The 16,498-nt window shown below is 35.7% G+C and overlaps 1 protein-coding gene across 2 annotated transcripts in view; it reads left to right on the forward strand.

Moving 5' to 3' along the window:
- Positions 1-463: 463 nt before the first annotated feature.
- The window catches only part of NLGN4X (neuroligin 4 X-linked), a 261,523-nt gene continuing 245,488 nt past the window's right edge, over positions 464-16,498 (forward strand). Inside the window, exon 1 of one of the 2 annotated variants that reach the window (XM_075853982.1) lies at positions 464-892. The gene's annotated coding sequence lies outside the window, so the exon portion shown is untranslated. The remainder of the gene's footprint in view (positions 893-16,498) is intronic. The other variant, XM_075853983.1, reaches the window with a different exon arrangement.

Genomic DNA, 16,498 nt, shown 5'->3' on the forward strand with positions numbered 1-16,498 from the left:
GTGGGAAAAAAACGCCTCGGCCTCCCATTGAAATCAATGGAAGACATTTTCGGCCGTTTTTTGGCGTGTTTTCCGCGTCAAAAAACTCAGTGTGAACCCAGCCTTAATGATGAATGTATTGGCAATATTACAATAAGCAACGCAGAGCAATTATTATCAAACAAATGCATTACATTATATTGTTTAACATATATATTTATATCAAGTGTTATTTTGCAAAATCTTCAGCTTCATAATATTTACACTTGTTTAAGTAGATGAGTCAAAATAAATCTGTAGTAACTTGAATGTCTTTTAGCTGCACATATGCCTCCTGGCTTTATACACCCTTCCTCTTGACACAAACAACAGTGATGATTGTGTTCCATGTGAATTGCACTAGAATTAGCAGCTCTTTGCATTAGCTTGTAGATGTAGATATGGTTTCTGTAGTGATGATGCAGACTGCAGAAATCTATTGGCTGCTGGCTTTGTAAATTTCATTCAGTTTGCTCCAATAGCTGAAAGAGAACTGACTGGTACAGCCTGGTCCTCTCTCCCTGCTCAATCTCTCTTTTTCTTGCAGCTCAGTCTCTCTCTCCATCTCTGCATAGGCAATCAGAGCTCTTTACTAGCAAAACCTTCCCTGCTCTCACAGATTGTAATGAATTTTCATGCTGAACCACTATACAGCTCCTTGTTTTCTCCTACAGTCAAGGCAGCCTTTTGTTTTCTGCTTCTCACATTCCTTTGGACTGCAAGACCGCCTTGGATTGCAACAAATATCTCTATGTATTTGCAGATGTGAAGGGAACCTGCTTTGAAGCGAGCAATTTGATTAGGATTTGCATTTTGCAGGATTTGGCTGGGAAGAAGATGCTGTGTGCTTGATCTGCCTCTCTGCTTTGTCAAGGTAAGGTGCCTGGCAGACTTTGACATGCATTTCCTATGCTAGTTAAGCTATGTCTATGCTTTCAAGCTTTACTGCAGTCCTTTATGTGACTACTTTTACCCTATGGCTGCAAGTCAATACTTTTCCCTTGTGCTCCACACAGTGCCCCTATTCATATACAGTATGTGTGTTCTAGGCAGTAATGATCATTTTGCTGCAGTAGCCTCTTGCAAAAAAAAAAAAAAGCTATGGTTGTGTGTGTTGTATACAAAGAAGCTGATCTGTGTCATATACACAATGAAAGATAAGCAGATATTAAATCAAAATCATGATAAACATCCTTGTTAGATGTCAGAAGAGAGATACATTTCAAAGCATTTGACATATTGGTTAACCAAAGGAAACAGCTATTATTGTTGCCATATCCTGTAGCAGCAGAGATACTAGATCTGATCATTTGATACACTTTGACTTATATGAGGTTGCAGTTCCAGGGATTTTTATTACTATGTTACTACTGTAGTGTGTCTTGTTATTGAGTTTGGCTGTTACATATTGGATTATATATCTGGGTTGGAAGTATTACATAGTTAAGATACGAATCTGCAAACAGAAGCTTGGGCATGGAATCTATGCTGGTTATTTTATTGCTAGACTGCACCTTGCTTATTGCAACACATTGCTTGGCATTCTGCATGTGTAATGCATAATGGAACAGAACGTGCTTTATAAACCAGTGGAATTAAAAAAAAAAAAAAGGTAAATCAGAATATTATACTTTTCTCTAATATATATTCAAATTCTGGTGCATTAAGGGATTCTGCACATTCTGCACTCACATCACTTCTGATATTGTGTAGGCTGTCAAACTGCAGATTGGCGTTCTATCTCATAACTTGATTATCACCTACCTATTGGTTACCCCACCCCCACCAATGATGGGTAAAGTTCCCCCTCACTCCACCTTGTTTAAAGCTCCATAGCTGATTTGGTCTTGCAGATATGTTACATGACACTGTGGAGAAGAAGAGGAGACTTTGAGGTCCCCTGCCACCTTTTATGCAGTGGTATCTAGCAAGTGGCTACTGACTAGTCATATTAAGTTTCTTGAATATGAACAAACAATGAAAGGAGATACTGAATTCTAAATGATAAGCAACAACATTGCAATGTTTTTCCACATTTGTGGATCATTTTAACTCCTTAAAGTAGAAATCACCCAATCCACCTCTTCCTAAGATTCTTTCGAACAATTTCCCCATGGCATTTCTATAAGCAAACTGCTTTAATACCTCTATCTGGAGTATCTTGATAAACTCTTATGTTTGAGCCTTCAAATTTCGTAAGGGATATCTTCTGAGACACATAAGCAATTTTTTCCTTGCTTGAAGTCAGGTATGGTTGTATTGATCCTTGTCACTTGCAGAAATAAAAGGGAAGCATTTACCAACAAAGAGAAGGACACAGCTTTCTGGTCTGTGGGAAACAAATAGATATTTGGGATTGTGCCTTAGTTCCTATCGTTGTTTGGTTGTCTATTTGCATCTGCAATTGATCATTGCAGCAACTCGTTGAGAAATTTGGTGGCATATGGACCTTGTGAATCACGAAATGGCAACTGACGGGTGTTTATATGTAGCTAAATCATGGGCTTCACTGACATTAATCGACCACCCACTGTGAAATGTGACATTACTCAACCTTCTCTGCTTGGATTTGTCACATATTGTGACAATAAATGATCTTCAGTCGAGGTCAATCCTTTGCTGGACCTGTATAATATTCTCCCAAAGTTCTCTGTAGATTTCCCTGCATTGCTGTTTAAGTCACATTAGCATAGTGAGATCAAATAGTGATTATAATAATCCATGCAAGCCTTCGGGATTAATCTACAATTAATTCCTATAAGGAAAGATAAGTCCAAGCAATTCAGGCAACATATATTGCAGATCAATTACATTTTTGTCGTCTAGCTTTAAAGCGGATCAGTTATTAACTGTATTCTATATGGATATTAAAATAATCTGTATTTTTATCACATATTTTAAATTCCATATTACAGCTTATTTTCTGACTATCTAGATCATAGAATTCAAACAGGAGCTGAAAGGAAGAACATCTGTTCTTTTAAGATTAAACCACAAGGTGGTAGTATGTACACTTCTTTTTCAACATTCTCTGTAGTGGTCACTTATTTGAAGGATATAGTTTGATGTATATGCAGTAAAAAGTCTCGGAGAGAGACATTTATTATATATGTAAAGTTCAATATCTGTTTCCTGATCTCCATTATTCAATTGTGGCCTTCACAGTCATATATATGAATCTGGTGGAGTCAGACTAAAAAAAGGAATTGAAAAGCTGAAAAACATGGATAGCATTTCTCATCGCTGTAATCCTAATTGTATGATCATTTCGAGGGGTTAAAAGGCCACTGACATTTTTAGAATCAGCACTGATTAATTTGATATAAGAAAAATACTGATCCTGCATTGAATAGACATTCATTATCAGATGTATTTCTGAAATACTTTGAAATATTCGTGTACCACTGCCCAGAACATCCAGTCACCTACTGAATGATTAGGTGTTGACTTAGCTAATTAGAAATCTGTTCTTAGGATTCCAGGGTATTATGTTATTGCAATGAAATTATTGACAGCTATTCCCAACACAGTTCCACAGCATTTTCCATAAGTCTTAAAGTTCAGGTCATCAATCTTACAAGAAATGCAAATGGAATTCGATAAATAATTGCCAGAGACATCTGCTTTTTCCCCTGTATGTTAAATTATGTTAGTATTTGCAGCCATTTGGAAACAATTGCGGTACTGTATTCTGTAAAATACTGTAGTAAGGTTTTTTGTCCTTCAAAATGTGACCTTTATTACTGGTTTTATTCGCACACTGTATACAGGTATACTATGATACCATTATATGAGAGAGTAAAAAAAATATGCTTCTTCTAATTTTCATGGATTACTGGAATGAGTTTATGAGGTTTACCATTGAGGTTTTTTTTTTATATATATAATAAATAAAATCACCTATGTTTTTCAGTTATCTAAATTATATTCAATATTTGTTATTAAATAAGTAGATTATTGCCTTCATAGGGGCCTACATCCATAATTTTACTAGAATGATGCTCATGTTAACAATGTACATTATATGATTGAAAGCTATACTGAATTACTACACCCAAAATACAAATAACATCCTATAATGTTGTACAGATGTATTAGTGTTTACATAATATCAATACCTGGGAATTAATCCAAAAGATTACAATGTAGGCAATTTTTATGTTTGTAAATAAAGCATATAAAAATATGTATCAAAAATTGCTGATCACTATTAATATTTGTTTCGGCTTTAACTCAATTTAATTAGGGCTTTGACACTTGTTCATTGAAGGCAGCAGGGGTATAATCGGAGTGTCTCTGAATTGTAGAGTAGTTGGGTTTAATTGAGGGTACTTAATTGAAAACATTCAACACAATCCTTATGAGGAAACATTTTTATAGTTCAGTGCTATACTAATTGACTGGGTAAATTCTGCATACTTAACAGAGTACTTGCACGGCTGTTTTTGACAGATTCCCAATATAACCCCCTCGGCTTTTAAGAAGAACAATCTTCTTTTCATGTTCCATAGTCATTCATAGTGACAGAGTCACCTGGAAACACAAGGAAGATAATAAAGTTCTTTACTCGGCCAACAAACATATTGCTCTGTCATTTCTGAATGCAGCTTGTCTTTATTTAATTAAAAAAAAATAATAATGAGACTTGTTGCTCTAGGTTACAAGTCCAGATATCCGATCAGGAGGAGTCTTCTAATAAAGGGCTAGTTGTAAGCTTGCAACTGGCAATAAGCCACACAGATCAATATGGAGCTCTCATTTCAAACAGCAGCACTTCTCTGTCACAGTTCAGCTCAGGTGCACTCAAGCAATGTTTGTAAAGCATTTATGCTCTGAGCTATTTCGATCCCCACATTTGACAGCGTTATGTACTCAGCACTGTCACCTTTAAATAGTTATCATTCTGTTTGCTTTACTACTATTTCTAGGATCTAAATAATATTAACCATGCTTGTCATTCGTACTAAAATACTCCCCAAATTAATGCTTGCTAACACATGGATACACATTTACAGGTCATGGACTCATGCCTTGTCCACTTGTAATATCATTCAGGCTGGGTTCACACGACCTATTTTCAGACGTAAACGAGGCGTATTATGCCTCGTTTTACGTCTGAAAATAAGGCTACAATACGTCGGCAAACATCTGCCCATTCATTTGAATGGGTTTGCCGATGTACTGTGCAGACGACCTGTCATTTACGTGTCGTCGTTTGACAGCTGTCAAACGACAGAGCGTAAAAATACAGCCTCGTCAAAAGAAGTGCAGGACACTTCTTTGGACGTTTTTGGAGCTGTTTTCTCATAGACTCCAATGAAAACAGCTCCAAAAACGGACGTAAAAAACGCCGCGAAAAATGCAGCGAAAAACGCGAGTTGCTCAAAAAACGTCTAAAAAGCAGGGGCTGTTTTCCCTTGAAAACAGCTCTGTATTTTCAGACGTTTTTGGTCACTACGTGTGCACATACCCTAATATTAATGTTTGACGTGTTCTTTCAAACAGATTGCAAACGTGTAGCAACAAAAAAGTGTATTTATGTCATTTACCTCAGAGTTATTTTGTTTCCATAAAACAATATGTATTATATCTTAAAATGGTGTTGTTTATGTTTTTTTGTTCTTACTTGTCAATATTTCCACTTTTTGAGAGTCTAATTATATCTTGGCCAATGGTGTACCATTGGAATAAGAAGTACAGGTTTACATGACTGGGCCTCTATGACTAACAGCCCTCTACCTCCCTTGAATTATTATAAGAAGATTGTACAGAAATTCAAAAACAGTAATTGCACAATTTTGTAATTGTTATAGATAGAGCTTTCTCACCCAGATACATACTTATTGTGTATATACGTCCCATACAGCAAGTTGTTATATCCTATATAGTAACATGGCATGTGACATCATTGATGATTAGGAAGTAAACATAAGTATGTACCAAGCCAATGCTTGTTAAGACGTGGGTATACATTTACAGGATATACATTTTGCACCTAGGGCAAAGAGTTATTTATCAGCCAACCAAATGGGCTACAAAAGGACTACAACCCCTTGTATTTGGTTGCATATGATGGCCCGTATTAGTATCAACTACAGTGAAGGAAATAAGTATTTGATCCCTTGCTGATTTTGTAAGTTTGCCCACTGTCAAAGACATGAACAGTCTAGAATTTTTAGGCTAGGTTAATTTTACCAGTGAGAGATAGATTATATTTAAAAAAAAAACCTGAAAATCACATAGTCAAAATTATATATATTTATTTGCATTGTGTACAGAGAAATAAGTATTTGATTCCATTGGCAAACAAGACTTAATACTTGGTGGCAAAACCCTTGTTGGCAAGCACAGCAGTCAGACGTTTTTTTGTAGTTGATTATGTGGTTTGCACACATGTTAGATGGAATTTTGGCCCACTCCTCTTTTGCAGATCATCTGTAGATCATTAAGATTTCGAGGCTGTTGCTTGGCAACTCGGATCTTCAGCTCCCTCCATAAGTTTTTGATGGGATTAAGGTCTGGAGACTGGCTAGGCCACTCCATGACCTTAATGTGCTTCTTTTTGAGCCACTCCTTTGTTGCCTTGGCTGTATGTTTCGGGTCATTGTCGTGCTGGAAGACCCAGCCATGAGCCATTTTTACTGTCCTGGTGGAGGGAAGGAGGTTGTCACTCAGGATTTGACGGTACATGGCTCCATCCATTCTCCCATTGATGCGGTGAAGTAATCCTGTGCCCTTAGCAGAGAAACACCCCCAAAACATAATGTTTCCACCTCCATGCTTGACAGTGGGGACGGTGTTCTTTGAGTCATAGGCAGCATTTCTCTTCCTCCAAACACGGCGAGTTGAGTTAATGCCAAAGAGCTCAATTTTAGTCTCATCTGACCACAGCACCTTCTCCCAATCACTCTCAGAATCATCCAGATGTTCATTTGCAAACTTCAGACGGGCCTGTACATGTGCCTTGAGCAGGGGGACCTTGCGGGCACTGCAGGATTTTAATCCATTACGGCGTAATGTGTTACCAATGGTTTTCTTGGTGACTGTGGTCCCAGCTGCCTTGAGATCATTAACAAGTTCCCCCCGTGTAGTTTTCGGCTGAGCTCTCACCTTCCTCAGGATCAAGGATACCCCTCGAGGTGAGATTTTGCATGGAGCCCCAGATCGATGTCGATTGACAGTCATTTTGTATGTCTTCCATTTTCTTACTATTGCACCAACAGTTGTCTCCTTCTCAGCCAGCGTCTTACTTATGGTTTTGTAGCCCATTCCAGCCTTGTGCAGGTCTATGATCTTGTCCTTGACATCCTTAGAAAGCTCTTTGGTCTTGCCCATGTTGTAGAGGTTAGAGTCAGACTGATTAATTGAGTCTGTGGACAGGAGTCTTTTATACAGGTAACCATTTAAGACAGCTGTCTTTAATGCAGGCACCAAGTTGATTTGGAGCGTGTAACTGGTCTGGAGGAGGCTGAACTCTTAATGGTTGGTAGGGGATCAAATACTTATTTCTCTGTGCACAATGCAAATAAATATATATAATTTTGACTATGTGATTTTCTGTTTTTTTTTATATAATCTATCTCTCACTGGTAAAATTAACCTAGCCTAAAAATTCTAGACTGTTCATGACTTTGACAGTGGGCAAACTTACAAAATCAGCACTGTATATCGTAATTGTTGTAACATTTTAGCAAGGGATCAAATACTTATTTCCTTCACTGTATGTGTAAACCAGTGCCAATTATAAGGCATAGTTAAAATTACATTTTCTTGTCTGAAAGATAATGCAGTTAAAGAAAAAGTAATGCTACATTGTATATCAGCTTTTTTTTCAAGATCAACATATTGTGGATATTTACTGCAAATTAAAAAAAATCTTCCCACACACAGCTCTTATTAACTATTGCTACAATATGCTGGCTACTATCTTTTGATCTCCCAAGTTAGGGTGTGCTCACATCAACGTTAGGGTTCCGTTGATGGGTTTTATCAGACCTGTCCATTGGAAGAACCCATCAACAGAACAGCAAGCGGAAACCATAGCTTCCTTTTGCATTACCATTGATTTCAGATACAAACGGAAACCACTTGCAACGGAATCATTACTATTGAAATCAATGATAATGCAAACGGAAGCTATGGTTTCCGTTTGCCTTTCCGTTAATGAGTTCCTCCGACGGAAAGGTCTGACGGAACCCTGATGCTGATGTGAACAGGCCCTTATTACATCTCTCGAAACCATTATCCTAATATAATCAAGCACAAAAATATATTTCTATTTCAGTTATTATATACATAATAGTTGTAACTTTGTAGCAACACGATTTAAGACCTAGATGTTTTTGTAGTTTTGATATAACAGACCAATTGTCCAAGATCACAAGCTAAATAAGTGCAGCCTATTCAATGTTATAAAAGAACATAATAAATATATTGTTTCCATTACATACAATAGAATAAAATAATTATTCAGTTATGAATAAAAAAAAAGTAAAAGCAATCTATTGTTATATGTTATTAATAATAAAATGGTGGATGCCAAGCGAAGAACCCCTAGATGATAAATCTTGTGCTGCAAATGGTTATAGAAAACATGTCACTTGTTTTTTGGTGTTATTTATTTTTTGCCCCTTAGGATAGATTACTATATAGTGATGTTATACTGACAGGTGCATTGTGTGATAAAATATATATTAGTTCCTGTGTACTGAATGTCTATAAACACCTAAATTCAAGAATATCTAAGATAAACTAAGCCCACTGATGTATGTCATGTGACTGGTAGCAGCCAATGGATGTAACAAGAGGAGTCTCCGCATTACAACTACCTTCAGCAGTACAGATAACTATTGCATCACTAAGCACTTCACAATAATTCTGATGCCTACAAGAACATTACATTACAGGATAAGTAATGTCACTCAGTAATTCAGTTCAGTAGAACCACGGAAGGCCTTGGTATTGTGACCATAATACGCACTCCAAAATGCGTTGCACAATGCGGCTATCTGGAACCGGCCTTCGAGTTCTCTGATAAATATATTCATACTCTATTTTCAGCTCTTGACATGATGAAGAAATAGAACTCATATTAGTATTAAAATATATAGGTATTATTCAATGTTATTTTAATCTGATTTCTGAGCTATAGGGAATTACCGTATATTATGTTAAACTAGAGGAAGGCTTGAAGATAATTAAGATCTGACTTCACAGAAAGCCAAGCCATTTTCTTTAATCCATAAGAAACCCTTAATCAGATGTGATTGAAATGCTATACACTTTTCATGTGGTCATTCACAACATATTGGTTTATTTTTTTTTAAAAATACACAATTTTATCATTTTATTTATTCAGAAATTTAAGTCAATCCTCAAAATGACTTCATAATAAACTGTGTTCAAATGCAATGATCCCCTCGGTTATTCTAATCTATATTTTTCTTCATTAAGGCATTATTGTTCAAAGACATATATTTATAGAACTGGTGAATAGGCAGTAAAGTGATTTGAATCACAGCGTGTGGTAATATTACTGGAGTTGGAATTAATTACTTATAAATGACTTCAAGTTTTGAAATCCATGTAGATATCATGAAACCATTTATAATGCATGTTGAGGTAATTGACTTACCTGGTTAAGTAACAGCACTTCATATAATTAAGTTCAAGAGGTTTTGAAGGTTATAATCATTCATGCAAATATAGAATGCTTATCATTCTAAAAAGAAATAAAAAATTTGGTGTCATAAAAGACTATAATGTATTGTCATTTATAGAAGTTATAATTGGTAGATTATGAAAAAAAACACACGTGCCAGTTTTAATTCAAGTGGATCACGTTTGACTTTCTAAAAGGCATCTAAGGCCTTATGCACACAGCAGAACTGTGGTCAATGATGCTGTGCTAAGGTACGCAAAGGATCTGTTACTTCAGAGCCATAGGCACTCCGTTTACCATCATATAATGCCCTAATATGGGGTAGTAATAGGTATTTTCCCCTACAACCAATGAAATTAGGGGCATACAGATACCAATAAGATTTTTATGAGCTAGCACACATAGGTATTTATAAAATGATAACATGAGAGATAATCTGCCTATTATTATTTAAGCCCAGTTTGATATTTTTATTTTACCAGGTTTGCTCCCTGTCTCTTGGACTCAAAGGGTGGGGGAGGGTATATTGGTGTTGTCTGTGGTCACACCTGAATATTTTGCATTTGGGTGGAGTTAGGCTTTTAATAAAATAATATACTAAGTGGTTACAACTTGCTTATATTTTCTTTGTAATTGTGTTGACTCACCATTTTTAGTCACCAGTTACAAATAAGCTGGCACTTAGGATATTGGATTAGCTGACAAGGATAAGTGTATAAGGGCACAACTAACATATTAAATTACTATTTTAATAGAAAAAGAGAGACAAGCTTGTGTCTAGTGTGTTTATCTCAGTACCTAAAGCCAAACTATGTTTTTAATTTGATTTTACCAACCTGCCTAGGATTAAACAATATTTTAGTCCTACACTAAACATATATAGGAATACCTTCCATAAAAATATCAACATTTCATTTTGTATGAACTTACATATGCAGAGTAGATCTCACATATAGATATTTAAAACTGGGGACCATTAGTACACCTATTGTGTAGTTCAATGTGAGAATGGGATTCAGTGGCATGGTAAAGCTGATGTAAGCTCATCAAAGGAAAGTGAGAACAGAAGCAATATTATTGTAAAAAATTTCTATGATGTTGGTTGTAGGACTTGCATGCGAAATACAGTGCCCCCAAATTATATATGTTAAATTTAATACCATTGTTTTTCATGATACACCAATATCGATTACTGTTATCGTGTCATACAGCTCTTGGCTATTAGGTGCTTCAATTGTACACTCAATATTAAGATTACTATAGATACATATGCTTTTATGCCGTTACGTCAGTTTCTCCAAATTAATCAGTTAACAGATAAGCAAAATATGTGATTATGATATTTGCAATTTCATCATGGACATTATTAACAAGTTCCATGTGTGTCCAAAGTTTATGCAGAATTTATCTGCTCTTTCCCCTTAACTGTAGTAGCATCTTTGGAAAGACTGGAAAACTCGGTGGTCATTCACTTGGGTAGTTTTCAAGGGTCGCATGAGTGAGGGGACTATCATGTCCCTTCTGTCTCACAAAGGCAATGGTGAACAGTGGTAGAGACATGACTGAAGCTGTCAATGGAGAAAATTACCGTCTTCACTGATAGCTTTTGATATTCCGCTGATCAACTAGTTCCACTAAGGGTGTAGTATTACTCCTCCCCTGAGGAATATACTGTGTATTGATAAAGTACGCTTAAAAAACAACAATTGGAAACTTTTTTTCTCTACCAAAATTACAAACTTTGTTAAGCATAAGCTATTCATACACAGCACTTTGCTTGTACTTTATTTTTTTGGATCATTTAATGACTTTGTACACATTACAATTTATTAGCTTAAAATTATTAATGCTATGTCCCCGCTATTATTATATTTACCGAATAAAGTTGCATTTTCAACTTAAAAAATATAACAAAGCCCATATGAGAAATAACATAAAACCTAAACATTCATTAATCACATCTAGAATGAACAACGAGTTTATAAAATTAATTGTAATAGATTATAATTTAAGATATTTTATTTTTCCCATGGATACTTACTAAAACAGCTATGATAATTAATTATGGTGGAGGAAAAGTGATTCTGGAAACATTATAGAAAAGGATTCTTTACAGTTAAAGTAGTCAAACTTTGGAATAGACCAGCACAAGAGGCAGTAAAGGCAGTTATCTCATGACTATTAGCATTTAGAGTTATCATCATTATTATAATGAATATATATGATGTTTAAATGATTTCATGAAATTATCCAACTGCCTTGAGGAGTCAGAAAGGAATTCAGCTGCAAGGCAAAATTTGCTGCAGTTGGAATGGGGGGGGGGGTTGTTTTGTTTTCTCTGGATCCAACAGCTAGGTCTGATAGGTTGAACTTTACAAACTAGTGTCTGCTTCTAACCTTGGTAACTATGGTAAACACCACATATACTGGGATTAAAGGCTTGCATTCTGGTTAAAAATGACCAAAGATACACTACTTGTCTGTGCTTTCTTTTGTAACTGTTTGTGCTCCAATGTACTAGTGTCTCCTATTTACACAGCTGTGGTCGACATTGTATAATGAAACGTCCTTATGTACAGGGTACATAGCTGATGTTAGGTCACGCATAACAAGACATATTCTGTGAAAAAAGGCCAATAGATGTAAATCTATGCTCAATATTTAACCTGCATAAGAAGCTTGTTTCCATGTACCAAACTATTACGCTTGAGAATTCATTGTAGCTTTATGCCACGTTTAAGTAATGTAATTAACTGAGGTCATGCAGTTGTATTTAGTGTGCTGTATTATATTATGTAACAAATCAGTTGAGAAACCTTACATTCTGGCATCAAAATTACTACTTCTTACAGTATTTTTTTTATATATGTTATAGTTTTTTCAGAAACAGTATATTATTTCCTTATTGAATATGAAAGCCGGCACCAACCAAGAGTTACTAAATAAACGCCCTTGAGCAATTATATGAGCTAAAAAAAAAACTTCTCCATTTATCACGGTGAAAGATAACTAAAATTCATTTACATATTAATGTAAGTGGAAGAGCCATCAATATTCTTTGCTATTTGACAAATATAACAAAAAATACTGAAGCCCACAGTAATACATTACATTTAGTCATACAAGTAAAAATAGAGCAAACAGTCCTATAACAGTTACATAAATCTATACAAACCATGTTAAGCCTACAAGAACACTCTTTAAGATATTTAGTCAAGACTTCAAGTTGGCTGACCAGCACATAACAAATAGTAGGATAAGGAATGAGGAAAAAAAAATGAGTTTGAATATATGGGACTCAGAGAACAACACAAGCAAAATGACTACTAGAAGAAAAAAAGTTTACAGAGCACTCAAACTCCTTTGACATTTCTCAGAGATGGTACTTGAAGTCACACAACATTCGTAGCAAAGGGCCATTCAAATCAATGCTTTGCTTTGCATTTTGTTTGAGATTTTCAGTAACAGATATCTGAGCAGTGCCCTCTATAGAGTTCTTTCATTTTGGATATTAGATTTTACCAATGGAATATTCTCACATGTATCTGTGACATATTAAAAGATAATTTGGAATTAATTTTCCCCTTAGATTTAAATCTAGTTGGGTAAATAAAATCTCATTCAGCAAAAATGATATAAAAACCTTGTACCCTAAGAAACTGGTTTTATTACAGTAAAAGGGAATAGGGTGAGGCCTCATGCACATGACCGTAATTTTCATCCATACTTAACGGAATCTGTAATTACAGATGACATTGCGGACCCATTCATTTCTATTGGCCACAGATACCTTTCTGTATATTTACGGATGTGTGTTCGGGCAGTAGAAATGATCCGCAAATTATAGAACATATCCTATACTTGTCCACAATTGCAACACGGACTCGACCATAGAAGTCTATGGGCACTTCCACAATTGCTGACGGCTACGGATGTGTGTCCATAGCCATCGGATCTGTTTTTTCGGACAGTAAAAACCCTTACGGTCGTGTGCATGAGGCCTAAAATATTTATGAAGGAACATAGAAATTGTAGTGAGAGGTCAGTTGAATTTTAGTATTACCAAGAGTATCTAAGTGCACCCCATATTTTCTCGCTGTTCCTTTACTGTGCTGCTGTATGCTGTTCCGCACTTTCTTCTAAGAAGTTTGCCTATGTTTAAGCATAAGCAGAATGATGGCATTGGCCTAATAGATCAGCAAGGATTGCCTTCTCTATCATATACTTAGTGTATAATAAAATCTCAACCTTATCTGCTATTTGTATAAATTGATGCAACTATAATGAATAACCAATAAGGCCATAAAAAGTTTGTAGATTCGATAACCTTCTCTCCTACTTGTTTTGTGGCATTGAATAGCAGCTCACAAGATGAATCAGTTATCAGTAGAATTTTTGCATGCTCTATAATCATAAATGCTAATCATGACACGATTCCTAATGTGTTTGCCTTTTCTTTTGCCAAGTAAGTGTTCTGCCAGATCTAAAAAAAAATTGCTATTTTGAATTCTTCTTGTAGTTTCACCTTCCTTCTGTTGAAAACATTTGCCCAAATAATATTTAGAAAAAGTAAAAAATGTGGAATATTGTCACCATTTAAATGTTACTATGAAAAAAAAATATGCATCATTGGTTTCTCATAAAGCACACAAATAATTTTGTTTATGATCCAATTTTTAATGATGAATATAAATGTATGAGCGAGAAAAACATGATTGTGTGCAGACCTCATTTCTGGCTTAGGCAGATGCACAGGACAAGGAAATGAAGTATACAAATAATACAGCACCAATTCAACATTAGACATAGGGATTGCCCTGGGGGTCTGACTAGGAAGACCCTATTTATGTGGCTGGCCCAGTAATATGGTTGAAGGTCAGGCAGAGTGAACTCTTCTATTGTGTTCCTGTTGGATTAGCAGGTTTTAATAAAATTTGTTGGCGTTTGTTATAACAAAGAAATTGAGTCAAGAGTTTAGGAGCAAATATAAGTATCATTTGAAGTATTAAGAAAAATGTGTGGACTATATATATGTGTTTTTTTCCCCTAAACAGAACACATTACAAATGTTCGGCTCTTTTATCTGAGCTTTAGTTTTTGTAAACATAGAGATATAGATTAAAGTGAATAACTGATTGAGAGGATCCTAATGTTGTAATATCTGTAAAGGTGGCAGTAGCTGGAAAAGTAGAAAATAAATCAGTTGGATCAGATATATTTAGAGCCTCTGACCTTTCAAAATGTAAAAGTTCAAGACCTAACTGTAGACAGTGAAGATATACAATATTCAGGGGAAAACTAGGCACAGTCTCCTAGATATAATGCAGTGAAAGAGGTCATATGGGAAAAAAAGTTCATTTTTTATCTTTTTATTTTAGGTGTTTGCTTAATCTCCTACTTCAAGTTTTCTGTTATTAACCCCTTCCCGCCGCAGCCCTTTTTCAGATTTTAATTTTTGTTTTTTCCTCCCCACCTTCCAAAAGCCATAACGTCTTTATTTTTCCGTTGATATAGTACTATGAGGGCTCGATTTTTGCGGGACGAGCTGTAGTTTTTCGTAGCACCATTTATTTTGCTATATAATGTACTAGGAAACGGGAAAAAAATTATTTGTGGGGTAGAAAATGAAAAAAACAGCAATTCCTCCATGTTTTTTTGTGCACCATTTTTACGGAATTTACTGTGCAATAAAAACAACATGTTAACTTTATTCTGTGGGTCAATACAATTATGGTGATACCAAATATATATAGTTTTCTCTATATTTTACTACTTTTACAAGTAAAAACCTAGGTGTAAAAAAGAAAATAAATTTTGTGTCGCCAAATTCCGAGAGCCACAACTGCTTTATTTTTTTGTCGATTAAGTGATATGAGGGCTTATTTTTTGCGGGATAAGCTGTAGTTTTTAATAATACCATTTTGGTGTACATGCGACGGTTTGATCACTTTTTATTTCATTTTTTTGAGGGAGATTAGGTGACCAAAAAATAGACATTCTGGCGTTCACAATTTTGTTTTTTTACGGCGTTCACCGTGCGGGTTAAATAATGATATATTGTAATAGTTGAGACTTTTACGGATGCAGCGATACCAATTATGTTTATTTATTTTTATTTTTTTTACTATGCTCTAGGAGGAAAATGGAAATGGAAAAGGATTTTTCTTTTAAATTTTAGTATATATATGTTATTTTTTTACACAAAAAAAACCTTTATTTAACTCATTTTTACTTTTTTAGGGGACTTCAACCAGTGATCAGAGGCAGGGCTTAATAGGAACACAAAGATGGCAGACCTGGGGGCCTTCATTACGCCCTCAGGCAGCCATAGCAACCATCGACCCCTCGCGATTGCGTTGCGGGGGCACAATGAGCTGTTAGAGAGGGTTGCCCCCCTCTTTTTAATGATTTAAATGCTGCGGTCGCTATTGACCGCAGCATGTAATGAGTTAAACGAGCGGGATCGCGCTCGAGCGCGATGCCGCTCGTTACTCTGAAGTGTCGGCTGTAACAAACAGCCGACAGTGGCATCGTATGGAGCGGGTTCACTCCGTGAACCCGCTCCATACTTCCCCTAACCGACTTTGGCGTATGGATACGTCAAATGTCGGGAAGGGGTTAATCGAAGTAATGTTATGAAATAGAGAACAATTAGAAAAAATACCAGGTTTACTAATATTTCCTCCATTTATGCCAAGATTGGATTAATGTGCTGTTTGCTTTCAAGCTGGAAGTGAGAAATAAAGCAGAGGGTAGAGCGTCAATATGAAGTATACAAACCCGTACTCCTATACATCGGCTTTCCGGAAAAATCCGAAC

Source organism: Rhinoderma darwinii, chromosome 2 (assembly GCF_050947455.1).
Source record: "Rhinoderma darwinii isolate aRhiDar2 chromosome 2, aRhiDar2.hap1, whole genome shotgun sequence".
Lineage (NCBI taxonomy): Eukaryota > Metazoa > Chordata > Amphibia > Anura > Rhinodermatidae > Rhinoderma > Rhinoderma darwinii.